Genomic DNA, 12793 nt, shown 5'->3' with positions numbered 1-12793 from the left:
ACACATGTAGGCTTCCCCTTTCCCCCTCACACTCGGGGTGAAGCCTCCTGGCAGTTGTTGACATTCACTTTCGTCACAGATCAGCGAGACAGCTGAGACTCTGTAGTGGAATTTTCCTCTTACTCCGCTGTTCACGTGCACCCCATGGAGGTGGAAGAACAGCTCTCAGTGACTGTTTTGTGCAGATAGGTAGTTCAAGTCACCCATACATCCAAAGTACAAGAACCTCCCAGCATGTCCTTGAAAGAGCGCTTTCCTCTGTATTGCATGGCGGCCTGCAGATGTACGACATGCTTTCAGCAGCTTTATTTCAGGCACTGCTTCCAATAATTGCGCATAGACTGGGAATTGTTTGGAATATTTTGCTCATTTAGCTACCTATTTACTGTCCCAGTATTGTAGCCGGCCGTTACACCTAGTGACACGGGCTGGGGTATTTTATTTTTCAATCTTTTTTCTTGCCCTACCACAATTTTTGTCCTAGTATTGTAAGCCTGTTATACTTAGTGGTACGGGCAGGGACACTTTCCTTTTCGTTCTTTTTATCGTCCCACAATATCTTTTGTCCTAGTATTGCAAGCCCGTTATACTTAGTGGAATGGGCAGAGACACTTTATTTTTCGTTCTTTCTGTAGTCCCACAATAATTTTTGTCGTAGTATTGCCCACATTCTCCAGTAGTCGCATACAAGGAGTCTCCTCAGAGCTATACATGATGTACTGAGCCTTGCGCAGGGTCTCATTAAAAGGCTGAAACTGCTGCAGTGTTAACATTATAGAGAACATGTTTTTGACGATTATAAACAATGATGCAAAGACGAATATGTGGACTAAGTTTTAATAGTATCAAAATGTTTTTTTTTAACTGCATGTCGTCGAAAATTATTGTTGTTCTGTGTTTTTTTGAAATTCTGCGCGACCATATCTCATTATTCATAAACCCTATAAATATGACTGCCTTCACTTTGAAAGACATAATTGTGTAGAACAGAATGTACAATTATGGCAGCTCTTACACACTCCTTTCTTGAAATACAGACCTTTAAAGTAGACAAAAAACAATCATTACTTCGGCCAAGTTTTACAAATTTCAGTAAAAAGACCGAGTTCTTCAAACAGACAAAAATAGCCAGGCACAGTTTCCATAGTTTCCCCAGTCCATAGTTTCCCTCTAAAAATTTTCAGGTATCTTTTGTTATTATATTTTAATTTATTCGTAACCAAATTTGACCAAAACAGCAGAGTGCGAAAGTGCGACACACTACCTCTTCATAGAAAATTTTCTGCACTTTGAAAAAATTTTTGGAACAAACCCAATTGTAGAACTCTTTCTGCTAGTCTTCAGGCAATAACATATAAAAATATAAAGTAAATTTAATAGGTCGTCCATCCACCCTTTCGTTGATCTTGCCTGGAACTACCCTGCAGACAAACTAAATTTATGTGGCTTGTGGCGGCAGTAGCGTAGTGCTAATTCTTTAAAAAAGTTTGATTTCTGCACTGACTTGTTGGTCGATATAACCACAGACTGCTATTGGCAGGCAGCCTGGTAAACTAAGGGGTCACAGTGGCTGGCTGCACTATAACTGCAGTGTCCAGGTAGGAACTTTAGAAAGTACCTTTCTCCAATTGCAATATTCCAAACAGCTAATAACAGCCATTTGTACTTTTATACTTGTGTTGTAAGACGATAAGTGCACCCCATAAATTACGCAGACAGTGAGGCACAGTACCACTATATGTCAGAAATAGTTTATGGTTTATGGGGATTCAACTTCCCAAAGCGACTCAAGCTATGAGGGACGCCGTAGTGAAGGGCTCCAGAAATTTCGATCACCTGGGGTTCTTTATCGAGCGCTGACATCGCACAGTATGCAAGCCTCTAGAATTTCGCCTACATCAAAATTCGACCGCTGCAGCCGGGGTCAAACCCGTGTTTTTCGGGTCAGCAGCCGAGCGTCATAACCACTGAGCCACCGCGGCGGCTATATGTCAGAAACAGGCTCCCGGCCTCTCGACTGCTGCTGCTCTTGCAGGAGAGTCTGTTATGATTTTTAAGTGGTGAAATCTAACACTATAGCTTTTACTTTGCATTAAGAAGTTCAAGCGCACAAACCCATATAAATGCAAATCATTCGCAACTAAACAGCAACCGATCTTTAACGACCCTGTTTTATGTGCTGCGACAAAACCTATCACCCAAAGTGCCTAAATAATTTTAGAGTGATTGCATAGACAATGATGATAAAAATTTTACACATCATTGTCTATGCACATTCTTTTGCACAAACTAATGTTGACACTGTAAGTGCATAACCTGGAACAATAGTAATGCCATGCAGGGAAAATTAAGAAACTGACAATGAATGCGGTTGCAAAATAGAAAACTTCCTTTTTCTTGCCGATGAACCTGATTGTTATTTTAGGGAGTGTCCTTGATATGCAACAGGCAGCTATATGATTTCCAGTGCTAATATGATCAATGGTGTGAGTGCAGTTGGATGGCGGATGGTGTGACTGCATTGCTGCAGTGCCACATTTCTCTGCTTCCGGCGAGCCATTGTCCCACTGAAGAATTAAGAACAATGGCAGAAGCACCTACAGTGCTTTCCCCACAGGCATGCACAATGCCATTGCTGGTGAAAAGAAAGCATATGGCAATAATGCTGGAGACAAAGTGCAACATTGTAAAGAACCACAAGCATGACCAGAAAGTGTCAGCCCTGGCATTTTAAATACGGACGGCCTCGACCATCAATTTCGGCAATCATCTGCTCCACAAGCAAGCTGCTTGAGAAAGAATGGAGTAGTTCAAAGGACAATGCGTGGAAAAAAGATTCGACAGGGAACCTACAAAAAAGTGGAAGAAGCCTTATATCAATCATTTCTTGGGGACCAAGTGATGAATCTACCCATCAGGAGGCCGATTCTGGCAGCGAAGGTGAATCATTTTGCCTTTCATTTTTCTTGCCTTTCTTCTAGCGTTCACTTTCAGCCAAGTGGCGGCTGGATCACGCAGTTCAGACAGGCACGGGATCAAGTACAAAGCCATCACCAGCTGTTGAGGAAGCTTCACTTGATGTGGAAACAAGACAATGCAGAGAAAAAAACACCACTACAATCTTTGAAAAGTAAGCGAACCGAGATATCTACAATGGGCAATGAAACTGAACTTCTTTTACGAAATTAACGCTCCCTCCAAAACCCATGTGCTCAAGGGGGCCCATGCAAGGGTGACAAGCACAGCAATTTGCTTGTGACCATATATATATATATATATATATATATATATATATATATATATATATATATATATATATATATATATATATATATATATATATATATATTGCAACATGTGACCATACACTGGGATACTAGTCGAGCATTTCGCGGTGCATGGGAGAGGCAAGCTATGTGCATGCGCCGTTACCATGGCAACCAGAAAGAGCAAGGTGCGGCGTGCGCGGTCGCGCGCCGACTCCACCGTCGGAGCAGAGCGTGACGTCACGCGGATGAGCAGTTGTGCGCATGCACCGATACCATGGTAGCCAGAGAGCCCCACAGATGCGCCGCGTTTTTCGTCACTGCCTCTCCGCATGCCGCTCTATCACCCGAACCGCGCGTCGCACGCGCAGCATTGTGTATAAAAGGCGGACATGTAAGGGGCATCTGTATGCCAATGTTTATTTATTTATTTATTTAACCACAGCGCCACAGTGGCATTACAGTGTGGGAGGGGGTAGGTTTTACAAAGCAAAAAGAATTATTACAAGGGCGGTCACAATGACAATGCAAACAATTCATTGTCAGTAATATTAACAAGAAAAGAAGACTAAGTATTCCATTCTCGAACTGTGTGAGGAAAAAAACGACATCTTGAACATATCGGTTCTTGACCTGAATTCGCGCACTTTATGTTTATGATAAACCCGCTCGGATCTGTAGTGTGCATGAAAAATGTACTTTTCCTTAGCAATAGCGCTCCTATTGTAATATATATTATGAAAAAATTTAAGCCTTAGCTTTCTCTTTACTTCAAGGACATGCAAGCAGAGAAGGAGAGTCCAGCCGCTGCTAAACGGCGACCGGCATTGCAAGAGAATATTAACTCTTCCGATCCTGAGGTTATCGTCTGGCAGTTGGCTTCTCAACAGAGAATGAGCGTCAGAAGGCGAAGAGAGCAGCGGAGACGCCCGAACAGAAAGAGGAACGGCTTGCCAAACTGAGATGCCAGACTGCCGGGCGTAATAGACGGCGCATAGGCGCTGCGATGGAGCCTATGGAGGGCGTCCGGTAAACGGGAACCAACAGAAGAGGATGTGAAGGCCCGTCGTGTGACTGATCACACTGCTCGAGTTTCCGAAAAACAAGCTCAGCGAGGGAAACGTACCACTCTCTACGTATATCGATCCTGGCATAGCCGAGCTAAGCCACTGCCAATTTTTTATTGTGCTGCTTGTTTAGGAAAAAGCTCATGTACTCACTAAAGGAGTACTTGAAGATAATAGTGCACCACTGAGCGTTTACCGCATGATTGTGGAATTTCCCGCGGGGAGCCGATGAGGCTGCTCTCCGTTTTTTGTTTTTGCATCGCTGTGTACCAACATCTAGTGCTCGTTCGCGTGGCATAAAACAGAATCTGCGCTTTAGTTCTATTAGGTAATCTCTCCTCTTTTATCCCGGTGTTACATGGGCTTGTTTACGTAGCGCGACAATCTGTGGAGAGCGCCGATACGATCGCACTCCTAAGGGAAAAACTTGACGGCTGGGTTGTTTACATCGTGTAGGTCCACTGCTTCTCGGTTAATTGTCCATGATTCCTCTAATCAGACCAGCACTTGATTTCATACCACTTTATCCAGATGTATATTCAGTGACCCTTCGCGTTAATTGAAACAATTGAAACAGCCTAATTTTTTATCCTGAAGCTGGCGACCGCGACGACCCCTGCGGGCCGTAAAGCACTGCTCGGCAGTCGGGGTCACACCGGCGCATCCCGTTCATTATATGAGCGCCCTGCGATGTCGACTTAAGGTCACTGTTATCAAAACTAAGCTCGCTGAATGCTTGCATCGTTGTGAATTCGCTCTCCACATCCGCCGAAATCACAGACCGAGCCCTGCGGACGTGCTAGGCCGATTTGTCGCGGAAGAGGTGCCCTCGTTGTTTCAAATTTAAGAATTTGACAAGCGTTTATCGCTGGTGAGCGTCCGTATGTCCACATGTGAAATGTAGCCCGTCGTTTCGCATTACTTTCATTACTAATGAGGTAGAAACGCGAATATATCCACACCGTTGCCTCATCAGCGTCAGTTCCCGCCCAGCCGCCGACCTGCCGAGGACATATGAGGACTGACCGTCCGCCGATCGGATTCCTCGGTACCGCTAGCCTAAAAAAAACGTCACACTGTAATGATATGCTGCTCGTAGTCGTGATGGTGCCGCTGTTGGACAAGTGCAACCGCGGTGACCGCCGCCCTCGTCTCTGTACACTAAAAATGCGCAGAAGTTTTCGAATGCGCTTGGAAAGTGTGATGTAGCACCGCGGGAGTCTGTCGAATCCGAATGCCCCTACAAGTCTCGAATGTTATTCGACTCAGATGCCATTAGAAAACACGACTAAGACCGGAAGCGGGCAGAGTGGGTGAGGGACCAAAAGCGGGTCAGTGACATCCTAGTCGAAATCAAGGCGAAGAGATGGGCTTGGGCAGGGCATGTAATGCGAAGGCAAGATATAAGGGTAACGGAGTGGATTCCAAGAGAAAGTAAGCGTAGAAGGGGGCGGCTGAAGGTTAGGTGGGCGGATGAGATTAAGATGCTTCCGGGCATACTGTTTGCACAGCTGGCAAAGGACAGGGTTAATTGACGAGACATGCGAGAGGCCTTTGCCCTGCTGTGGGCGGAGTCAGGCTGATGATGATTATGATATGTCGGAATTTCGGCTGTTCAGATGCAAGCAAGGGACTCGCCGGGCGCAAAGCGAGCATAACCATGGCCACTCCCGTCAGCTCGATTGGCGCGTCACATTAGTCCTTTATATAGCTAGAGAGAAAACGCGAATGCAGTGTGGAGCGCGCGCTCCTAGCTACGTTACTCCGTGAGCATGGCTATGCGGCCTCCTCTAACCCTTTCGCTTACAGCGCGGTTCATGTTTGTGACGAGATGTGAGACAGATACTGCGCCATTTCCTTTCCCCAACAACCAATTTTCAATTTTCAGTATTTCTCCTCAGGTGCAACGCGCTACGTCTATGCGTCGGGACGACCGAAATTCCTAGCTTCGTAGTGCTAAGGGCGCCGAGCTATTATCTGTTAGATCTAATAATTCATGTTGTCTACCCCGATGGTCCGCAGCTGTTTTCTAATTGCAACCAAGCGCCTATGTGCTAAACGCTTTCGCAGATTTTTGGCAATTACCTAAGCAATCTACTTCCCTCGCATGCTTTTTCACGTCCAATGCTTTCGCTATATGGTCGTGAACGAATTGTTTTATCTGATAAACCCCATTTTTGAAAGTAAGTTTTCTCTCGAAAACACTGTATATTTGTCCTGTTTTCACTGACAGCATGGGATTACTTCGTATGCATGGCAGAAGAAACCACGAGCAGTTTCGAACACCTGAGGAGTGAACAGTCACGCAGTAGGCTAGAGGGAAAACTTCCGTCTCGGTATTTCATACACCGCTCAATAGCTGGTAACTGGAAACGTAGCAGGTCCCGATGTGTGTGTCGGAGCTAAATCATGGATTCAGCTGCTCATATATGATGTTTCCTTGAAGCAATCCTCGAGAACAGATTTCCTGGCATGAAATTTGTTTCTGGAGTCATAAGCATACTTTTAGTCAAATGTATCAATCCGCACTCAATGCGACGCAGATTCTCGTTTTCTCAGCCTCAGTTGTAACAAGTTGTTGGCTGGCCCTGTCGATCGCACACAGTGTCGTCATCAGCCACACGATCACCTAGCCGTATAGACCACACATCTTGGAATGGCTTGCCGGTGGTGGTGAAAATGTTTGACAGTTTGGGAGAGGGACCGATGTGGTTGGTGTCCCTATTCCGGAGCTTCAATGGTTGTCGCTGCTGCCCGTGCTTTCTCGAAGAGTTACTCCTGGTTACCGAGGTTTTGTTACTCGGGTAAGTGTCCACTGGGGTTCCTTAACGTGCACTGACATCGCACAGCACACGGGCCTCTAGAATTTCGCCCCCAGCGAAACGGGGCCGCCGCGGCCGGGTTCGCAACCGTGTACTCCAGCTCAGTAGACGAGCGCCTTAACCACTGAGCCACCTCGGCGGGTAAGGCGCAATATGCAGTATGCGTTTTAGAGCAAGAGCTCTACTCGTCGGGCTACAACTTCCGATTTCGATGTGGATGAGACAATGAGCTTAACTTCATTACAACGTCAAACCGAGCTTAACTGCATGGTGCTGTATGGCCTATGGCCATGGTAGTATGACCACGTGATCATATGACCATGGCCATTGGGTACCTGACCTTGACTTTGACATTTGATTTGATACAGTGGGCATCACATCGACAATGACCTTCAATGCCTCAAAATCAAACCGAACATAACTGCGTGGTCGTACGGCCCAAGCTATTGTAGCATGACCACGTGATCATATGACAACATTGGGCACCTGAATTTAACTTCCAACCTTGATACTTGACCTTGCCAGTTGATTTGAGAGAGTGGAGACCGTACTTAACAGAGCTATCGCTCGTATATCTATAGGTTCAAGCCACGTTGAACCCCAGCCATTTTTTTGGTATATATGCAGTATCTCTGTGATATGACTTTTGTGGGATCCATTTTCAATGTTGTATATGCAATGCCGCATTTCCAGTAGTATTCGCTGAGGTTGGAACTGATATCAAATTGTATTATCTTAGTAATTTTTTTCTCCAAGATTTAGAAACTGCCACAACCTAACTGGATTTATGAACTTGACTGATATGTATTTACGATTTAAGCAAGGTTGTAAACAAATGAGTATCCACCAATGTGCAGCCTCACGGCTACAGAGGGAAGCTATGGACCTCCTTCACCCCGCGACGTCACGAAGATGCGGTGGCGCTGATGTCAGCAGCGACTTTCGCATGGTAGGCAAAACAGGTTCCGCTTGCCCGTGCCTTCCGCAGCTGCCGCAGCTACCGGCGGCTGCTTCAAGCCTGTGCACTGCAGAAGCAGCATGTATTGACCAGCTGCGTCACTGCTGGATCCGCACAGTAGCATAAAAAATATTAAATTAGCCTCGATAGGTTTCTCGCGCATAAATGCCGCATTTGGAAACTGGCTAACAGGCATTGGGCCACGGTAGTAAAGCTCGAAGTCTGGGAGTCGATAGGCACTTCCACTCAATGCACTTAATTGCAAGTTACTGCGTTCATTCACCTGAACTTCAGGATAGTAGGCTGATAATTGCTCAAGGAAAAAAAAAAGACATATGCAGCTGCACACGTACTTATCACGTTGAGTCGGAGTGCACGGGGCGCCGACAGGTTCACTCGCCCCCAAGGAATGCGTTTTTTTTTATTAATAGCACACCATGTTTTAATGGCACGTTTTATAACATTTAATATTTACTTGAAACTGTTTCTTGATATGACGACGTAATTATTTCATTCGAGTAGAAAGAAGTCTGGTAAGTTGTGTCAATCTTGCGCGGTCGCGTTGCTGTGCTTAGAATAGCGTACCTTAAGTGTGCTAAACGCCATATGCTTTTTCATTGCATCATGCATGTGTCATGTTTCATGAGGTAGTACATGATCGCGAAGCTTGTTTGGACAGAAGCAGCCGCAGGCGTGCTACTAACAGACACGTGGCGAGATTGAGAGGGGACGCGGCAATGAAAAGTGTTTTCGTTATTCATGCATGCGATATGTAACTAAACTTGGTGCAAATATGAAATTCCTACGCTAGTTTCAGTAATTCCTTTTATTTATAGCTATATCTGGTGCAGTTCTGGGTATTTATAATTAACACCGTCGTCAAGTCCCCCCAAGGTCTCAAATAATTGAGTAGATAGTGCGCAGTTTTTTTAAGCCAGCATGTACATAAAGCCCTGTTCTGTACGATGACGCGATTAGTTCTTTTTCTATATGATCAGTACTTATGCATGCATAGTTACATGAAAACGCTTCTTACATGAAATAACTAACAAAGTACTTACTGCACGTGTAGGGAAAAAAAACGAGATTTATTACGCTCCTAAACGTCTCAGGAACAGTTTGCGACAAATGTAATCATTTGATTTTCATGCGAATTACGAAGGTGAGTGATCCAGTCGCAGAAAATGTGAGAGGTCACAAAACGAACCTTCAAGTTTATTCCCTCGTTTATGGCATCTTCGCTTTCGCTTTGGTCAGAGAAATGCGGCACTGAAATCAAAGAAATTACCTGACAATTTTTGACGACCACACTTCTAAAAAGCGTAATTTATAAATTTGTACTCAATATTTTGCTATAATTTTTCGTCACGAAACTGGACTTCAGGGCTAGGAAAGAAAATAATTCTAGAAATAAAAATTTTTCACCAAATCGACCAGCTTAACAAGAGGACAAGTCGGCCTGGCTGGTGCGTGGTCATGCGGCTAAAAACAGCGCTAAGTGAGACAGGGGATCAGGGACACGACGCTGTCCCCACTTTTTGCACAGCGCGACACGTACGTATGTCAGCAGACGATGAGCGCATGTCTGCTCCGACGAAACAAGGCCAGCGCTTCCCCTCACTATTGTCCTAGTGCAGGGTGCAAGACTAGTGCAGTGACACTAGTGCAGAGTGTCAAAACTTGTTTTATTCAATGCCTAGCGCATAAATAAACGGCAGGAACGCTTTCTACATGTTTACTACCAACCATATATACAATACAGTGGCAAACTGTTTCTCTTTATAGGCCGCACGTGGCCAACGCGAGCTCGTGTACTTCAACAAATTACAAGTTGGAAGCATCGACCATTGCTATGATTCGCAGAAACTGGAAACGCGCCTACAAGCCTTGAAAACCCGCGCTCAACACCTATCCGCGACGCCACTCCCCGACCTTTTGCCTGCCACGAGCTCGCTAGCGACTGCAGCGCCACCTCGTTTGTTTACAAACATGCAGGAGGTCTATAGACCTCCTGCATAGACCTCCTGCATGTTTGTAAACAAACGAGGTGGAGGTAAGACAGGTGAGACAGTAACGAGTAATTAGTCGCTTATGTGAAATCTTATTCTGCAGCTGGGCACTCCCATAAAAACTTTGTATTAATCAGTATTGCGCGGTACCTGTTCTCGACCAAACTTTATTGAAGATAAATGCGGAGGTATAGTCTTCCTGTCGTTGCTATGGAAGAAAAACCCTTTACAAAGCTGACACGGACATTCGCGCCTGTTTTCCATGCAATATGAGCTTAGAAACTGTACCTCACCAATTGTTTCTTCGTATTCGGGGTAAGTTTTAGCATTGCTTCATTTTCTGGTGCATTCCCCCCGCTATCACCTTATCCTTCCGTTATCCGTATGCACACATAGTAGTGACAAAAGGGAAGTTCTAAGGATGTATGTTCTCCGGATTGCACGACAAAGATGTTTAGCGAATAGAAGAAAAAACGTCTTCAGCGTTATGCATCGCGCTATCTGCCTATGCTTTTGTGCAGAATGATTTCACCTCCGATGCTCTGCCAACGGCTTCCTCGGTCTCCGACTCGATGACAGGACCATGCGTCGGGCCGAGCGCTCCCGCGCTTGGAGCAACTGATCTCCCTCGTGTGGTGTGATTACTCATACATTTCCGGGCATTTGCCTCCTGTTCATTCGTTCGCAAGGCTCCGCGCTTTCTAATGCACTTCTAGCCGCACTGCGCGGGTTTCAGCGGCTTGTCTGTGTGAAGTCTCTGAGCAGAAAGTGTAACTGGCTCACTCGGTCAGCGGACACCTCAGTTGCCCTGTGAGTAGGCAGTGGCGTCCACCTACAAATTGAGGTCGTCATGCGCGTTTCCTTTCCTCAAAACTACCTCAAGGTATAGGGTCCGCTGATTTTGAGGAAAGGAATGGCACATTACTGGCTCTGTGGGTCAGTGGACACTTCAATCGCACTTGGACGTACGTGGCGGTAGGGTCCCTCTTCAAAAACCGTGCTTTCACACAGTATTTTGTGCTTTGCTAAACCCCCAGCCATTTTTTTAAATGGCACCATAAATTCCTGACTTACGTGGCGTATATACCAGGCGTTGGTGTTCATATTTGTCATGATCTTACATGGAATACGCATATTTCTAACATCATATCATCCGCCAACAGAACACTAAGATTCTTAAAGCGTCACCTACGCTCTGCACCTCAGCATGTCAAGCTCCTCGCATACAAATCATTAGTCCGATCAAAATTAGAATACGCATCTCCCATCTGGTCTCCAAAGCAAGCATATCTCTGTAATTCAATTGAAGCAGTTCAAAACCGAGCAACTAGATTCATTCATTCATCGTATTCTTTTGATATCAGCATATCATCCCTCAAATCACAGTCCAGCCTACCTACCCTTGCTCATCGCCGCTACATTGCTAGTTTATGTTTGTTTCACAAGTTTTTTCTCTGAGCTACGACAGGAACCCTACATCTGCGCACCACCACCACGCATCTCCCTCCGCACCGGCCATCAGCAGCAAGTGTCACGACCTCGCGCCCGCACCACTACATTTTCTTAATCATTCTTCCCCCGGACCGCGAACGACTGGAACGGCCTTCCCCGTGAACTTGCTGCTATCACATGCCAATCATTGTTCATCGAAGAAATCACGCGTGTACTTGCTTAGTGATAATCTTATATTTGTATAACTTTCAACTTATCTGTTAGTCTTTCTGTTTTTCATTTCTGTGTGCCCCACCCCTTATGTAATACCCTCTAACGAGGGTTTTTAAGGTATTAAAGTGAAGTGAAGTGAATATAACCAGGTTTATATAAATAAGCAAAGATGTATTAGCTAGGTGAGTGAAACCAACCAATTACGATTGGGAGCTGTGGCGTCTAGTCTGCGTTACTTTTTCGTTCTCCAAAGTTTGTTAACATTGTAAATATTGGCTTCGGGAAAACTGTAACGTCAGAAGTTGTATATCGTGCTGAGAAAACAGGGCACATAAATATTTGCGGCTGGATGCCATTTACGTAGATCTTTTTTTGTCGGCCTAAAATGAAAGCTAGCCGACCGGTTAACAGTGGTTGGTGCATATCTTGCGGGTAGAGCAAACGCAAAGTCACGTTGAAGACAGCGCTCTGAGAGAACCAGCCAACCAGCCTGGCATTCGACATGCATTATACGCCAACGATGTCACTGTCTGGAGCATCAACAGCTCGCCTACGAGAAGGAAGAGAAACTGCAGAAGCCATGGACACCACGGAAGATCTTGCTCGGCGGAGCGGCATGACCAGCGGCCCGGACAATGCGGAGTACATACGGGTGCACAAGAAAATCTTCAAAAAATCACTAAGTCTCTACCTCCAAGGACAAGAACTCAGGGAAGTCCTAACGACCAGAATACTGGGAATGTGGATCCAGAGCCACGGGGAATGACGACAATCATCAAGCTCAAACATGTAGCAGCTAGACGAGATCTGTGGCATGATACGGCGCATCACGAACCGGCGGGCCGGCCTCAAGGAACGAGATGTACTCTGTATTGGGACAGCATTAGTTATCCACAGGTGGACAGACAAGTCTACCCTTTCACAGTATACCACCAAAACTGAGCACAGTGAAATCAAAGCTCAAATTAGGAAAACGTACAAGATCGCTCTAGGACTCCTCAGGTGT

The sequence above is a fragment of the Amblyomma americanum genome, chromosome 1 (assembly GCF_052857255.1).
Source record: "Amblyomma americanum isolate KBUSLIRL-KWMA chromosome 1, ASM5285725v1, whole genome shotgun sequence".
Taxonomy (NCBI): domain Eukaryota; kingdom Metazoa; phylum Arthropoda; class Arachnida; order Ixodida; family Ixodidae; genus Amblyomma; species Amblyomma americanum.
The sequence above is the reverse complement of the archived record's forward strand: the minus strand, read 5'-3'. Positions refer to the sequence as shown.